The sequence below is a fragment of the Pongo abelii genome, chromosome 9 (assembly GCF_028885655.2).
Source record: "Pongo abelii isolate AG06213 chromosome 9, NHGRI_mPonAbe1-v2.0_pri, whole genome shotgun sequence".
NCBI lineage: Eukaryota > Metazoa > Chordata > Mammalia > Primates > Hominidae > Pongo > Pongo abelii.
The window spans coordinates 113,168,729-113,184,225 of NC_071994.2; the positions used below are offsets into that span (position 1 = coordinate 113,168,729).

The 15,497-nt window shown below is 38.5% G+C and overlaps 1 long non-coding RNA gene and 1 pseudogene across 1 annotated transcript in view; one reads left to right on the plus strand and one right to left on the minus strand.

Moving 5' to 3' along the window:
- The window catches only part of LOC129048764 (uncharacterized), an 89,248-nt gene that overhangs the window by 41,381 nt on the left and 32,370 nt on the right, over positions 1-15,497 (minus strand). The gene's annotated exons all lie outside the window — the stretch shown is intronic.
- On the plus strand, positions 6,682-7,314 carry LOC100453000 (DNA-directed RNA polymerases I, II, and III subunit RPABC1-like; annotated as a pseudogene).

Here is a 15,497-nt window from a genome sequence, read left to right on the forward strand (position 1 = left end):
ACAGATGCCAGCTTTAAATGGTTTCCTCTAGCCAAATTAGGATCCATTCAAACATCAAAATAATGATAGCAATTAGTAATGTAGGAATAAAATAATAAAATGAATAACATTAGATAACATTAAATGAAAAGTGGAATAAAATAAAACTTGAGTCCATATAAATTTAAATAAACACAAGGATAAATTAAAGTACGATGAGGAATGAAATAATTACATAGTTTCCAAGTAATTTCATGCAAAATATTCATTAATTACAAAGAAGAAAATAGTAACTTTATAGTGGAGAAAATAGGCAGAAACCAAGATATCAAATTGAACCTCATCAGGAATAGAACAAATTAAAGTTTTGTGCCACCTTATAGGATAGAACAAGAAAAACATGGATAACTTATATAATGTTTCTGCCACCGAAGCATAATCTGGATCGATTTATGAGGAAACGTGAGACAGACCCATCTTGGGAAACATTTTACAAAATAACTGGTCTGTGATATTCAAAAGTATCAAGGTCTTAAGAGTCAAGGAAAGATTAATCTAAAAAGACATGACAACTAAGTGCAACCCACGATGTAGAACTGATCCTGTTGTTATAAAAGGCATTATTGGGACCAAATTGGTGAAACTTGAACGTGGTTTGAGGATTAAGTAATGGAGATGCATCGTTGTTAGTTTCCTGATTTCAGTGTTGTATGGTGGTTACACAGGACAATGTCCTTGTTTGTAGGAAACACACACTAAAGTATTCAGGAGGAGAGGAGTGATGAGAATCGGGTCAGCAATTTATGCTCAAACGGTTCCAGAAACATAAGTTATTTGTATTGAACTTGCAACTTTTTCTGTAACTTTGTATTTATTTCAAAGTAAAATGATAATAAAAGAAAACTCCAAGCTGCAGTATTGAGACTAGCAATAGGGGTAGAGGGGGACAATTTAAGAGGCAATGACAGCCTCCCAAAGGTGAGAGATGAGGGTGGTTTAAAACAGACGGTAGCTCTGGCAGGGGCAGGAAGGGAATCTGATTACGGATACACAGCATACCGAAGATGCTGCATGATTTTCTGATGGATGAGATGAAAGAAAGAAAGAAAGAAAGAAAAAGAAAGAAAAAGAAAGAAAGAAAGAAAGAAAGAAAGAAAGAAAGAAAGAAAGAAAGAAAGAAAGAAAGAAAGAAAGAAAGAAAGAGAAAGAAAGAAAGGAAAGAAAGAAAGAGAAAGAAAGAAAGAAAGAAAGGAAGGAAGGAAGGAAGGAAGGAGAGAGAGAGAAAGAAAGAGAGAGAGAAAGAAGGAAGGAAGGAAGGAAAGAAAGAAAGAAAGGAAGGAAGGAAGGAAGGGGAGAGAGAGAGAAAGAAGGAAGGAAGGAAGGAAGGAAAGAAAGAAAGAAAGAAAGAAAGAAAGAAAGAAAGGAAGGAAGGAAGGAGAGAGAGAGAAAGAAGGAAGGAAGGAAGGAAAGAAAGAAAGATAGAAAGAAAGAAAGAAGAAAAGAAAAGAAAGAAGGAAGTAAAGAAAGAAAGAGAAAGAAAGAAAGAAAGAAAAGACAAGACAGACATTCAAGGGTTCCAGTGTTTGGGGCCTGAGCAATTAGAAAGATGGCGTTAACATCAATGATCCAGAAAAGGTTATAGTTCCACTCTCTGCCTCCTTCCATTCCTCCACCCTTGCTTTCTTTCTGTGTCCTGACTGAAAATCACAGAGTGCCTTGACCATTCTCTGACCCAGCCAGCTGCAGGTTTTTCCCAGCAGATTTGAGCCCAATCCAAGGCATTAAACATTCCCAGGTGCTGATAAAGGCTGTTGCCCAAAACACTGAGTCAAATTCCTTAAACCCTCATATAAAGTCCATGCTCTGAGCCCCTCACAGAAGACATACCTATGTAGAACACCTGTTTCCCCTTGCTCTCTACACCAAGGATTGCTGCAGCACTCTGTATAAGTTTCCCCAGCAAATGCTTTGAACTGGTCACCTGGCCTTCAGTGCTTCTTTCTTTAGAAACCTAACCAGCTCTATCTCCAGACGGTTTGAGAGACTCCCTTGTGGGAATTCCCCTGCCCCTACTTCCGGGATGATTCTAGCAACAGATTTGGCAGTATGAAACAGTACGGCAGATTGAAAGCAGGGGATGGATGGGAAGATCAGGAGTTCAGCTTTTAATCTATTGAGTTCAATATGTCTATTGGACATCCAAGTAGATATATCAAGTAGGCCTTTGGATATATGAGTACAGAGTTCAGAAAAGAGGGGTTTGGGATGAGATATAAATTTGAGAGTAGTCACTATATGTAAGTTGGAAAACTAGATGAAATCATTAAGGATATGACTATATATATAGAAGAGAGAAGAAGACCACATCCAAGGATCCAGATTTATATATACATATATATATATATAATCTCCAACATTTATTACTTTAAAAGAAATATATCAGCCGGGCACAGCGGCTCACGCCTGTAATCCCAGCACTTTGGGAAGCCAAGGCAGGCAGATCACTTGAGATCAGGAGTTTGAAACCAGCCTGGCCAACACGGTGAAACCCCATCTCTACCAAAAATATAAAAACTTAGCTGGTGTGGTGGCACGTGCCTGTAATCCTAGCTACGTGGGAGGCTGAGGCAGGAGAATCACTTGAACCCAGGAGGCAGAGGTTACAGGGAACCAAGATCGTGCCACTGCACTTCAGCCTGGGCAAAAGAGTGAGACTCCATCTCAAAAAAAAAAAAGAAAAAGAAAAAGAAGAAGAAAAAGAAATATATCAGCTTTATTCATAATTGCCAAAACTTGGAAGCAATCAAGATGTCCTTCATCGGACAACTGGATAAATCAACTATAGTGCATCTATACAATGAAATACCATTCAGCACTAAAAAGAATTGAGCTATCATATAATGTAAAGACATGGAAGAGACTTAAATGCATGTTACTGAGAGAAAAAAGGCAGTCTGAAAAAGCTATATACTATATGATTCCAACTATATGACATTCTGGAAAAGGCAAAACTATGGAGACAGTAAAAAGATCAGTGCTTGCCAGAGGTTAATGGAGAGAGACAGATGAATAGGTGGAGCATAGAGGATCTTTAGAGGAGTGAAATACTCCGCATGGCACTGTAACAGTGGATACATGTCATTATACATTTGCCCAACCCATAGGATATACAATACCAAGAGAAACCCTGGTTATAACTAAGGCGGCTGGGTGATGATAATGTGTCAATGTAGGTTCATAAGTTGTAACAAAGGTAACTCTGGTGGGGGATGTTGGAGCGTGAAGTATATGGGAACTCTCTGTATTTCTATTTTCAATTTTGCTGGGAACCTAAAATTACTCTTAAAAATAGACTTTTTAAAAAGAGATATTTATAATAACATTAAAAAAGTTTGTCTCTTTGATTTGCCACATCAAAATTTTAGTTCTGATAAGCTGAACAATCCTATACAAAATTAAAAATATATATACTTGTCTCCTAAAGATATCTACAGAAAAAGAGAGGAAGATTAGTTATGCTGAATATAGCTTTTGCTTTAAAATTAAATTCATCTTTTTAAAATGCCACTTGTTTATAATAAAATGACCAGTGACTTGTATTGGCCTGAACAGTTCTGTATTTTACCTTCTTGGTCTCAGTGGCTCTCTGTCTTAGATTCTATACCAGATCATTGTCTTAAGGGCCCTGCCAAAGGCTACCTAACTCTAGGATACAAATGTCAGTCTTATCTCATGAGTAGGGATCTGAAGTCAGAAACAGAGAAAGGAAGGGAATGATTTTGCAAATTTTCATGTAGTAGACATAACAGATTATAGTAGACAAGTAATCAATATTTGTTAAGAGAATATATACATATAATTGATACTAATTGATGATTGAAAGAATGAATGTGTTTATTAATTTGCAAAGTGATTGGAATGCTCAGCTTATACTCAGGACTTTTTTTCTTATTAAATTTTAGACTTGGAAATTGTACCCCTCTGGGCTTATTTAATTTCCTACATAAAAGAACATTTTGCCATGAATATTTATCAAAAATTTAAAATATCTTAAACATCCTTAAACTAATTCTGCTTTTCCATTTCCCCATTATTGTCAATAATGTCATCCTTTTGTTCTCATGGCATAATATGCATGGAGCTGCTCTATGTGCCCTGACAGTGCAGCGACTCCACTCCATGTTAAGCTCAAGAGATACTCGAGCCATAAAGGACAAAGTTGTGGCCTTAGCCAACAGAGCCCTTGCTCCCCAAACAGTACAATCTATGGCATAATCCACCAGGAAGTCCCAAGCCATTAGTTAAAATGTGGAACTTTAGAGAAAGGGAGTGTTTGCTTTCACGAAGAAATCTTGATGATTCTTCCTGACTTCAGCCTGTCCTCTGTCCCTTTACTTTCTCAGTACCTCCACTCTGGCCAGAGTTTGCCCCCATCTACCTGCCTGCCGCCTGCTTCTTTCAGCTGCCACAATTCCATACCATACTTTGCCCACTGGGACTTTCCACACTGGTAAGGAAGCAAAGTAGAACCCAAAGCAAAATGTGCTGAACAGACCAAACACACATTTCATATGGATAAGGGTATAATCCAAGCTATAAAACTCTTAGAAGAAAACAGGGGAAAAAACTTCATGACATTAAATTTAGCAATGATTTCTTGGACATGACACCAACAGTAAAGACCAAAAAAAAAAAAAAAAGAAAAATAGATAACTGGACTTCATCAAAATTAAAAACTTTGGGCCAGGCATGGTGGCTTATGCCTATAATTCCAACACTTTGGGAGGCCGAGGCATACAGATCACTTGAGGCCAGGAGTTTGAGACCAGCCTGGGCAACGTGGTAAAACCCTGTCGCCACTAAAAATACAAAAATTATCCAGATATGGTGGTGCATGCCTGTGGTCCCAGCTACTCAGGAGGCCTAGGCAGGAGAATTGCCTTAACCTGGGAGGCGGAGGTTGCAGTGAGCCAAGATTGCACCATTGCATTCCAACCTGGGAGACAAGAGTGAAAAACTCAATCTCAAAAAATAAATAAATAAATAAAAACCTTTGTGCATCAAAGGACACTATCAACAGAGTGAAAAAGCAACACACAGAATGGGAGAAAATCACACCTGATAAGGGATTAATATCCAGGATACATTTAAAATCCTACAACTCAAGAAAAACAACAACAACAACAACAAAATCTGATTAAAAAATGGGTCAAGGACGTGAACAGACATTTATTGAAGGATATACAAATGACCAAATAAGCACATGAAGAGATGCTCAACATCACTACACATTGGAGAAATGCAAATCAAACCACAATGAGATACCACTTCATACCCTTAGGATGGCTAGTATAAAAACAAAACTAAACAAAAATTAACCAGTGTTGGCAAGGATGTGGAGAAATTGCTGTATGTTGCTAGTAGGAATGTAAAATGGTGCAGCCACTGTGGAAAGTGGAATGGAAATTCCCCAAAAATCAAATATAAAATTATATAATCCAGCAATTCCATTTCTTGGGTATATACCCAAAGGAAAGAGAGATTTGTTCACCAATGTTCATAGCAGCATTATTCACAATAACTAAAAGACAGAAACACAAGTGTCCATCAATAAGTGAATGGATAAACAAAATGTACTATATACATTTAATGGAATTATGCAGCCTTTTGGAACAAAATTCTGTGACATGCTACAACATGGGTGAACCTTAAAGGCATTATGTTTAAACAGAAAGTACAATAGTGGCTCCCTTGGGCTGGATGAGGGGTGGAATGAGGAGTTAGTGTTTATCAGGTGCAAGGTTTCAGCTGGGGAAGGTGAAAAGGCTTTGGAGATGGATGGTGGTAACAGTTGCACAGTAATGTGAATGTAGTTAATGCCACAAAACTATACACTTAAAAGTGGTTAAACTAATACATTTTGTTGTATATATTTGCCACAATATAAAATATAATCTGGCTGGGCGCAGTGGCTCATGCCTGTAATCCCAGCACTTTGGAAGTCCAAGGCAGGATGCATCACTTGAGGTCAGGAGTTTGAGACCATCCTGGCCAACATAGTGAAACCCCGTCTCTACTAAAAATACAAAAATTGACCAGGCATGGTGGCACATGCCTATAACCCCAGCTACTTAGGAGGCTGAGGAGGGGGAAATGCTTGAACTCAGGAGGCGGAGGTTGCAGCAAGTCAAGATGGTGCACTGCACTACAGCCTGGGTGACAGAGCGAGACTCAGTCTCAAAAAGAAGAAGAAAAGGCAAAGAAAAAATATAATCTAACTTGAAGACATAATATAAGACATACCAGTCTTGAATTTTATTATTGAATCTTGAATATTATTATTATTATTAATCTCAAACCATAAAATAGAAAAAAAGTTATAAAAAATATAAGAAAGGGAAGTCCTAGCCAAAGTAATAAAGCAAGAACATAAGATAAAATGCATAAGTATTGGAAAGGAAGAAGCAAAACTATTGTTATTTATAGACAGTATGATTATTAAAATCCTATTGAACCTACCCAAAACAAACACTAGAATTAATAAGTGAAATTAGAATTCTTGGAGCATATAAAAAGTCTAATTGCTGTCCTATTTGCCACCAGCAAACAACTGGAAAATAAAGCTTTTTAAAAATACCATTAAAAAATATCAAATCCCTAAAAAGGCATCCAGTGAAAAATATGCAAGATTTTAGGGCGGCCATGGACGACGAGGAGGAGAGGTACCAGCTCTGGAAAATCCGCAAGACCTTCATGCAGCTGTGCCATGACCGTGGCTACCTAGTGACCTAGGACGAGCTTGACCAGACACTGAAGGAGTTCAAAGCCCAGTTCGGGGACAAGCCAACTGAGGGGCAGCCATGGTGCACGGACCTCACCACGCTGGTGGCCCACAGTGATGACCCCACCGACGAGATGTTTGTGTTCTTTCCAGAGGAGCCCAAGGTGGGCATCAAGACCCTCAATGTGTACCGCCAGCACATGCAGCAGGAGAACATCACGCGGGTCCTCATCATGGTGCAGCAGGGCATGACGCCCTCCACCAAGTAGTGCCTGGTCGACATGGCTCCCAAGTACGTCATGGAGCAGTTTCTGCAGCAGAAGTTGCTCATCAACATCACAGAGCACAAGCTAGTCCCTGAGTACGTTGTCATGACCAAGGAGGAGGTGACAGTGCTGTTGGCCCGATATAAGCTCCGAGAGAACCAGCTGCCCAGGATCCAGGCGGGGGACGCCGTGGCGCGCTACTTTGGAATAAAGCATGGGCAGGTAGTGAAGATCATCCGGCCCAGCAAGACGGCAGGCAGGTACCTCACCTACCGGCTGGTGCAGTAGCCACCTCCCTGACAGCCCCTAGAGGCAGACACATGGACAGTGACCCCCGTCACCTGCAGGACGGATGCCCCTGCCCTGCCGGAGCCCAGCCCCCCAGCTCTCTCCCGGCTGCTGCTCCTCTGGACTCCTCAAGGCAGGCAGCCTCCACTGAAGTGCTCCCATCCTGGGATGAGGCTTCCCATGGCCCGGTCCCTCCCATTCACCTGTGTATTTATGGGAGATCCGGCCTCAGGAGGTACAAGACCCCCACAGGGAGGTCACCTGGGGGCAGCTGGTGCCTGGCATCTTCGCCCAGACTGCACTGGGTCCACTCTGTTGGGGGTTTGGGGTCCGTGTCTCCCACCAGCCACTGCTTCCTCCCAGGCTCTCAGCCTCCCACCCCTCATCTTCCCTCCCTCAGTGGCCCTGATGCGTGGTGGCCCCCACCCGGCCTTGGATCCTTACTCCATTCACAACTGCGCAGGCTCTCAAGCCACCACGGCGCGAGATTCCAACTCAGCAGAGTTTTCGGTTGTTGTAGGAGGTTGGGTGTTTTCAAACATTAAAGACATTTTGAGTAAATAAATTTGCTTGATATAAACACCAAAAGATATATATATGTAACATTTTATCCAGGCACAGTGGTGCATACCTGAAATCCCAACCTCCTGGAGGACTACTTGAGCACAGGAGTTTGAGGTCAGCCTAGACAACACAGTGAGTGCCTCGCTCTCTCTCTCTCTGCTCTCTCCCTCCTCCATCTCTATCTCTCCTGCTCTCTCTGATTTCTAACTGAAAGCTGCAAAACATTGCTAAAGGAAATTAATGAAGAACAAATAAATGTTTATGGACAATTCTCTGAAAGCTGGAATGTTAAGATGTCCATTATTTTAAAATTGATATATAAATTCAATACAATCCCTATTAAAATTTTAGACTCAAATTGTATATAGAAATTTATACAGAAATGCAAAGGAGTCTAAAATTTATATAGAAATGCAAAGGAACAAGAAACAACTTTAAGAAATTACTTCTTAATTTTAAGATTTACTAAAAAGCTACAATAGGCAGGGTGCTGTGGCTCATGCCTATAATCCCAGCACTTTGGGAGGCCCAGGTGGGCGGATCACTTGGGGTCAGGAGTTTGAGACCAGTCAGGCCAACATGGTAAAAACCCATCTCTACTAAAAATACAAAAAAATTAGCTGGATATGGTGGCATGCACCTGTAATCCCAGCTACTCTGGAGGCTGAGGCAGGAGAATCGCTTGAACCCAAGAGGTGGAGGTTGCAGTGAGCCCAGATAGCGCCACTGCACTCCAGCCTGGGCAATACAGTGAGATTCCATCTCAAAAAAAAAGCTACAATAATTAAGAGTTTGGTATAGGCATAAGCACAGATAAATAAATCAGTAGAACAGAAAAGAGAGTTGAGTAATAGATATGCTGAATTGATTTTTGAATGAGGCACCAAGTCAATTCAATGGGTCATTTGGGGTTTTTTTTCAATGGGTCATTTTTTTTTTAAACAAATGCTTCTGGAACAGTAGAATATTTATACAGGAAAAAATGAACCTTGATCTCATGTCACTCAATATACAAAAATTAATTTAAGATGGATCATAAACCTAACCATAAAAACCAGGACTATAAAGTTTCCAGAAGAAAACATAGAAAAATATCTTTGTGACCTTAGGAGTCCACGAACATTTCTTGAATAGGACTGAAAATGCATTAATAAAATATTAATAGACTGGATTTCATCAAAATTTTACATTTTCACTCTTTAAAAGACATCATTTACAATATAAACAGGCAAGTCACACATAGGAAAAAAATATATTCACCGTATATGTATGACAAAGAATATATTTGTATTCAGAACATAAAAATATCTCCTAAAACTCAATAATAGAAAGCCAACCAATTTTAGAAATGGGCAAAAGATTTAAACAGTCACTTAATGAAAGAAGAGACATGAATGGTCAATAAACTCACAAAAATTTGTTGAATGACATCAGGGAAATGCTGATTAAAACTACAATAAGACAGTATTTCATTCACACTGAAGTGGCTTAATCCATTTGGATGGCTGACTAAACCAAATACTGATGAGGATGAAGATAAACTAGAACTCACATACACTGTTGGTGGGCGTATAACATGGTACAACCTCATTGGAAAACTCTCTGGCAGTTATGTATAAAGGTAAACATATATTTACATATGAACCAGTAATTCCACCCCTACGTATTTACCAAAGAGAAGTGAACATATATTCACAAAAAAAGAAAAACTTATGAAGAATACTTATAAAAACTGGCCAGGCACAGTGGCTCATGCCTGTAATCCCAGCACTTTGGGAGGCTGAGGCAGGCAAATCACTTCAGGTCAGAAGTTTTAGATCAGCCTGGCCAACATGGTGAAACCAGTCTCTACTAAAAATACAAAAACCAGCCAGGCATGGTGGTGCTCACCTGTAGTCCCAGCTACCTGGGAGGCTGAGGCAGGAGAATCGCTTAAACCTGGGAGGCAGAGGTTGCTGTGAGCCAAGATCACACCACTGCACTCCAGCCTGGTCAACAGAGTGAGACTCTGTCTCAAAAAAAAAAAAGAATACTTACAAAAACTTTATTTATAATAGGCAAATACTAGAAACAATCTCAAATGTCAATCAATGGGAAAATGTATAAACAAATTGCAGTATATTTATACAATGGAATATTACTCAGAAATGAAAAGAAACAACTGCTGATACACACATGTATGAATCTTGCAGATATCATGCTGAATGAAAAAGAAAAACAGACATAACAAATATATACTGTATGGTTCCATTTAAATGAAATCCAAAGACAGGGAAAATTAATTAAAGGGGATGGAAATCAAAAAGTGGTTGCCTCTGGAAAGACGAGCAATTGATTGGAAAAGGGTATGGGAGAATTTGTTTTATTTTATTTTATTTTATTTTATTTATTTATTTATTTGAGACAGGGTCTGACTCTGTACCCTAGCCCAGGCTGGAGTGCAGTGGCGCAATCATGGCTCACTGTAGCCTCAACCTGGAGTATGAAAGAATTTTCTAAGCTCATGTTAATATTCTATATCTTATTTTAGGGGTGGTAAAATTGAGTCAATCCAATTGTCAAAACTCAATAAACCAAACATTTGATAAAGGATTAATATCCAAAATACATAAAGAACTCAAATAACTCAATAGCAAGAAAACAAATAATCTGATTTTAAAATGGGCATCAAGTTCAACAGAACTGAAAGGGAAAAAAAAAAGACATAAGAATCTGAATAGACATTTCTCAAAAGAAGACATACAAATGGCCAAAAGGCATATGAGAAAATGCTCAGCATCACTAATCATCAGGGAAATACAGATTAAACCCACAATGGGGCCAGTTGTGGTGTATCGGGGAACCACCCCCAATATTTCAACGTAGGTTCTTTTCTATTTTCCCTAAGTGTCGGCCAGTCTGAGAAACGAAGGGAAAGAGTATAAAGGAGAGAAATTTTAAAGCTGGGTGTCCGGGGAATACATCACATGTCAGCAGGTTCCATGATGCCCCCCAAGCCGCAAAACCAGCAAGTTTTGATTAGTGATTTTCAAAGGGGAGGGAGTGTACGAATAGGGTGTGGGTCACAGAGATCACGTGTTCACAAGGCAATAAAATATCACAAGGCAAATGGGGGCAGAGGAGATCACAGGACTGGGGAAAAATTAAAATTGCTAATGAAGTTTTGGGCACGCATTGTCATTGATAACATCTTATCAGGAGACAGGGTTTGACAGCAGACAACCAGTCTGACTAAAATTTACTAGGTGGGAATTTCCTCATCCTAATAGGCCCAGGAGCCCTACAGGAGACCGGGGCTTATTTCATCCCTTATCTACAACTGTATAAGACAGACATTCCTAGAGCGGCCATTTTAGAGACCTCCCCCTAGGAACGCATTCTCTTTCTCAGGGCTGTTCCTTGCTGAGAAAAAGAATTCAGCAATATTACTCCTATCTGCTTTTGTAAGAGGAGAAATATAGCTCTGTTCCACCCAGCTCTCAGGCAGTCAGACTTGATGGTTATCTCCCTTGTTCCCTGAGCATCGCTGTTATCCTGTTCTTTTATCAAGTTGCCCAGATTTCATATTGTTTAAACACACATGCTATACGAACAATTTCAATCATCACAGGGCCCTGAGGCGACATACATCCTCAGCTTATGAAGATGACAGGATTAAGAGATTAAAGTAAAGACAGGCATAGGAAATCACAAGAGTATTGATTGGGGAAGTGATAAATGTCCATGAAATCTTCACAATTTATGTTCTTCTGCCATGGCTTCAGCTGGTCCCTCCATTCAGGGTCCCTGACTTCCTGCAACAGTGGTATCTCATGCCCATAATCCCAGCACTTTAGGAGGCCAAGGCAGGAGGATTGCTTGAGCCCAAGAGTTCGAGACCAGCCTGGGCAACATGGCAAAAACCCATCTCTACCAAAATATACAGAAGATTAGCTGGGCATGCTGGTATGCACCTAGTCCAAGCTACTTGGGAAGCTGAGGTGGGAGGATCACCTGAACCCAGGAAATCAAGGCTGCAGTGAGCCATGACTGCACCACTGCACTCCAGCCTTGGCAACAAAGCAAGATGCTATCTCGAAAAAAGTAAAATAAAATAAAAATAAAAATACTTTGAAACTATATTAATTACATTAGTGTGATATGGATGTAGAAATATGTAGATGAATAAAATAATTTAAAAATCCAGAAACAGGCCCATACATAAATAAGAATTTAGTTTTCTCAATAAAGGTGACATTTATAACCAGTTAGGAAAAAAACATACTTATTTAACAAATAGTATTAGCATAAATATCTACTTGAAAAAATAAAACCAGACCTTTACTTCACATTATATACAAAAAATAATGACAAATGTGCTAAAGAGCTAAAAGTGAAAAACAAATTTAAAAATCAGAATAAAATACAAAAAAATTTATAATCTTAAGAATGTAAAGCCCTTTTTAAATTATGAAATTCCAGAATTCAAAATTGAAAAGACTGATTTAATTAAATAAAAATTAAAACATGATGATTAAATATACTGTAAATTAATTAAGACAATACTGGTATAAAATATTAAAACATAAAACAATATTCAATCTATATACAAATCAAAGGTTATAAAAAGGTAACTGACAGGAGACATGTAACTGGACAAAAAAGCCTATCAAAAGTTGTCTGACTTTACTGATAATCAAGTGGGAAAAAGTGTCTTGATATTATATTTCTCCCACCAGGTTAATAAGAGTTTAAAAGGTTTATAATACCTAAAATAAGCAAAGATGCAGGAAAATAAGCACTGTTAATTAATAAATGGGTAAACTCTTTGTAAAAGGGAATTTGATACTACTTAAAATTTCAAATCCATATACCTCTGGCCCAGGTATGCCATTTCTAGGAATCTGTTTTATAGAAATTTTGTCTACATGCACAAATAAATATGTATTAGAATCTTCATTATAGTATTGGCTAAAGTCTTTAAAAATAGAAAATATAATAGGGGAATTAATAAGCAAATGGTTAAATAAACCATGAAACAATCATATGGAAAGTCATGGAACTATTACCAGAAGAAAACAGACCAAATTTTCTGACATAACAAAAATGTTACATTCATAGTACAACTTGAAAAACAATGCATACACAATAAGCTTATTTACACATTTTGAATATATGTGGGTATTGTGTAAATGTTCAGAAAAAGACTGGAAGGATACACTTCAAATATTTCACAGAGGTTACCTCTGGGAAGGGTAGTGGGAGTAAGCAAAAATTAAGACACCATTTAACATTTTGTTCCATGTATTTTCTATTGTTTGAACTTCAGCTTGTACCTCATTTATCTGATTGGACTATGTGGAATTACTGCTGTAAAACAAAAAATATCTGAGACAAGTCTTAATCAATTTAGAAGTTTATTTTGCCAAGGTTAAGGACATGCTTATGACACAGGCTTAGGAGGTCCTGATGACATGTGCCCAAGGTTGCTGGGCTACAACTTGGTTTAATACATTTAGGGAGTCATAAGACATCAATCAATACATGTAAGATGCACATTGATTTGGTCCAGAAAGACAGTACAACTGGACACGGGGGCATCCAGATCATAGGCAGATTCAAAGATTTTCTGACTGGCAATTGGTTGAGTTATTATCTAAATACCTGGAATCAATAGAAAGGAATGTCTGGGTTATGATAAGGGGTTGTGGAGACCAAGATTTTATCATGCAGATGAAGCCTCTGGGTAGCAGGCTTAAGAGAAAATAGATTGCAAATGTTTCTTATCAGTCTTCAAGAGTTGGTTCTATCAGTCTTGAGATCTCTGTGTTGATATTAATGCTGATCAGCTGGGTCTGAATTCCAAAAGGGAGGAGGGTATAATGAGGCATGTCTGACTCTCCCTTTTCATTTCACAGCCTGAACTAGTTTTTTAGGTTAACTTTGGAATGCCCTTGGCCAAGAAGCGAGGGTCCATTCAGATGGTTGGGGGACTTAGAATTTCATTTTTAGTTTACACTGTTTATTCGACTATTTTAACCTACAAAAACAGCAATTTCATAAGACTCAATAGAGTAAGAAATTTACGTGTACTGGCTTTGTAATTTAAATAAATAAGGAAAAAGAATCTATACACTGCTTTGGGATGGAGTTAAAATGAGCAGCACTATCAGGACTCTAAGGGTTTATGAGAGGCTGTCCAAAAGGAGGGCAGCACGCAGTCATTTCTCATCTAAAACAGCTGCCCATCCAGCATGTCGTCCTTTCTGCTTTCTGTTGTTCAGGAGTTGTATAATCCTCTCAGCATTGAAAGACAGAGCCCCCTGCCTTCTCCTCAACCCTCAGACCCTGGCTATTGACTGTGACAGAGGTTTCATAGCTCTTTGTACACATCATGACATTTTTGCATGCTAGAAATACAAATTTCACATTTTACAAGAGTGATGAGAAATATGATTGTCACTATTTCTACACCTCCATTAGTAATTTTCTAAAAGTAATCCTGAATTCTAACAAATTACAGTAAAAACAATGACCCAGGCATCTTTTTTTTCGCCATTACCAAAAACGCCATTAGCAATCTTATTTAAATAGACTGAGCCTTTTCCTATAACCACTGCGAATGATTTTAAATCAATCCACATCTTTTCCCTAGTTGAACATACAGTTGTTAAAAACTTCATTTTTTTTTTTTAAAAAAAGCTATGCTTTCTTATGACCTTTGCACTGACTTACTAAGAATACCAGTGCAATAGTCTTAGTTTAAAAAAAAAAAAAAAAAAACTCTTCCAATCTATTGAAAGATGGCAGGTATAATAACTCACTTTTTAAAATTTCAACAAAGTAAATTTGAACAAGGTCTGTAGGTTAGGAAATAGTATTAGATTGATGTTAGTTTCCTGATTTTGACAATTTCACTGTGTAAGAGCATGTTCTTGTTTTCAGGAAATACACACTGAAATATTTAGAACTAAAGGGTCATTATATGGCAACTCTCAAACATCAGAAATAAATGATTTGCATACATATATAGAAAGAGAATTATGAAATGAGTGATAAAGTAAGTATTGTAATATGTTAATATCTGGTAAATGTGGGTGACAGGTCAACAGAAATTGTTATTCTGCTTTGCAACTTTAAGTCTGAAATTATTTAGAATGAAAATTAAAAAAAAAAAATCCCCCAGCTACTCAGAAGGCCAAGGTAGAGGATCACTTGAGACCACAGTTTGAGACCAGCCTGGACAATATAGCAAGACCCCCATCTCTACAAAAACAAACTTTTTTAAAAATTAAGCAGGTGTGGTGGTGTGCACCTGTATTCCCAGCTACTCAGAAGGATGAAGTGGGAGAATCACTTGAGACTAGGAATTCAAAGCTGCAGTGACCCACGATCATGTCACTGTACTCCAGCCTAGGCAACAGAGCAAGACCCTGTCTCTCGAAAAATATATATATTTTCCCCTAAAATGATTCATAAATTCAATAACAATAACAAATGCTACTGCCCATAAGTGCCCCTGTAGCAGGTAGTAGGCCAGGCCTTCACAAGGACCCTTTCTAATTCTGATTCCTCTGAAGCAATAGTATTGTCCCTGTGCTACTATGTGAGGGCCTCAGACAGCAGTTCAGCGGTGCTCC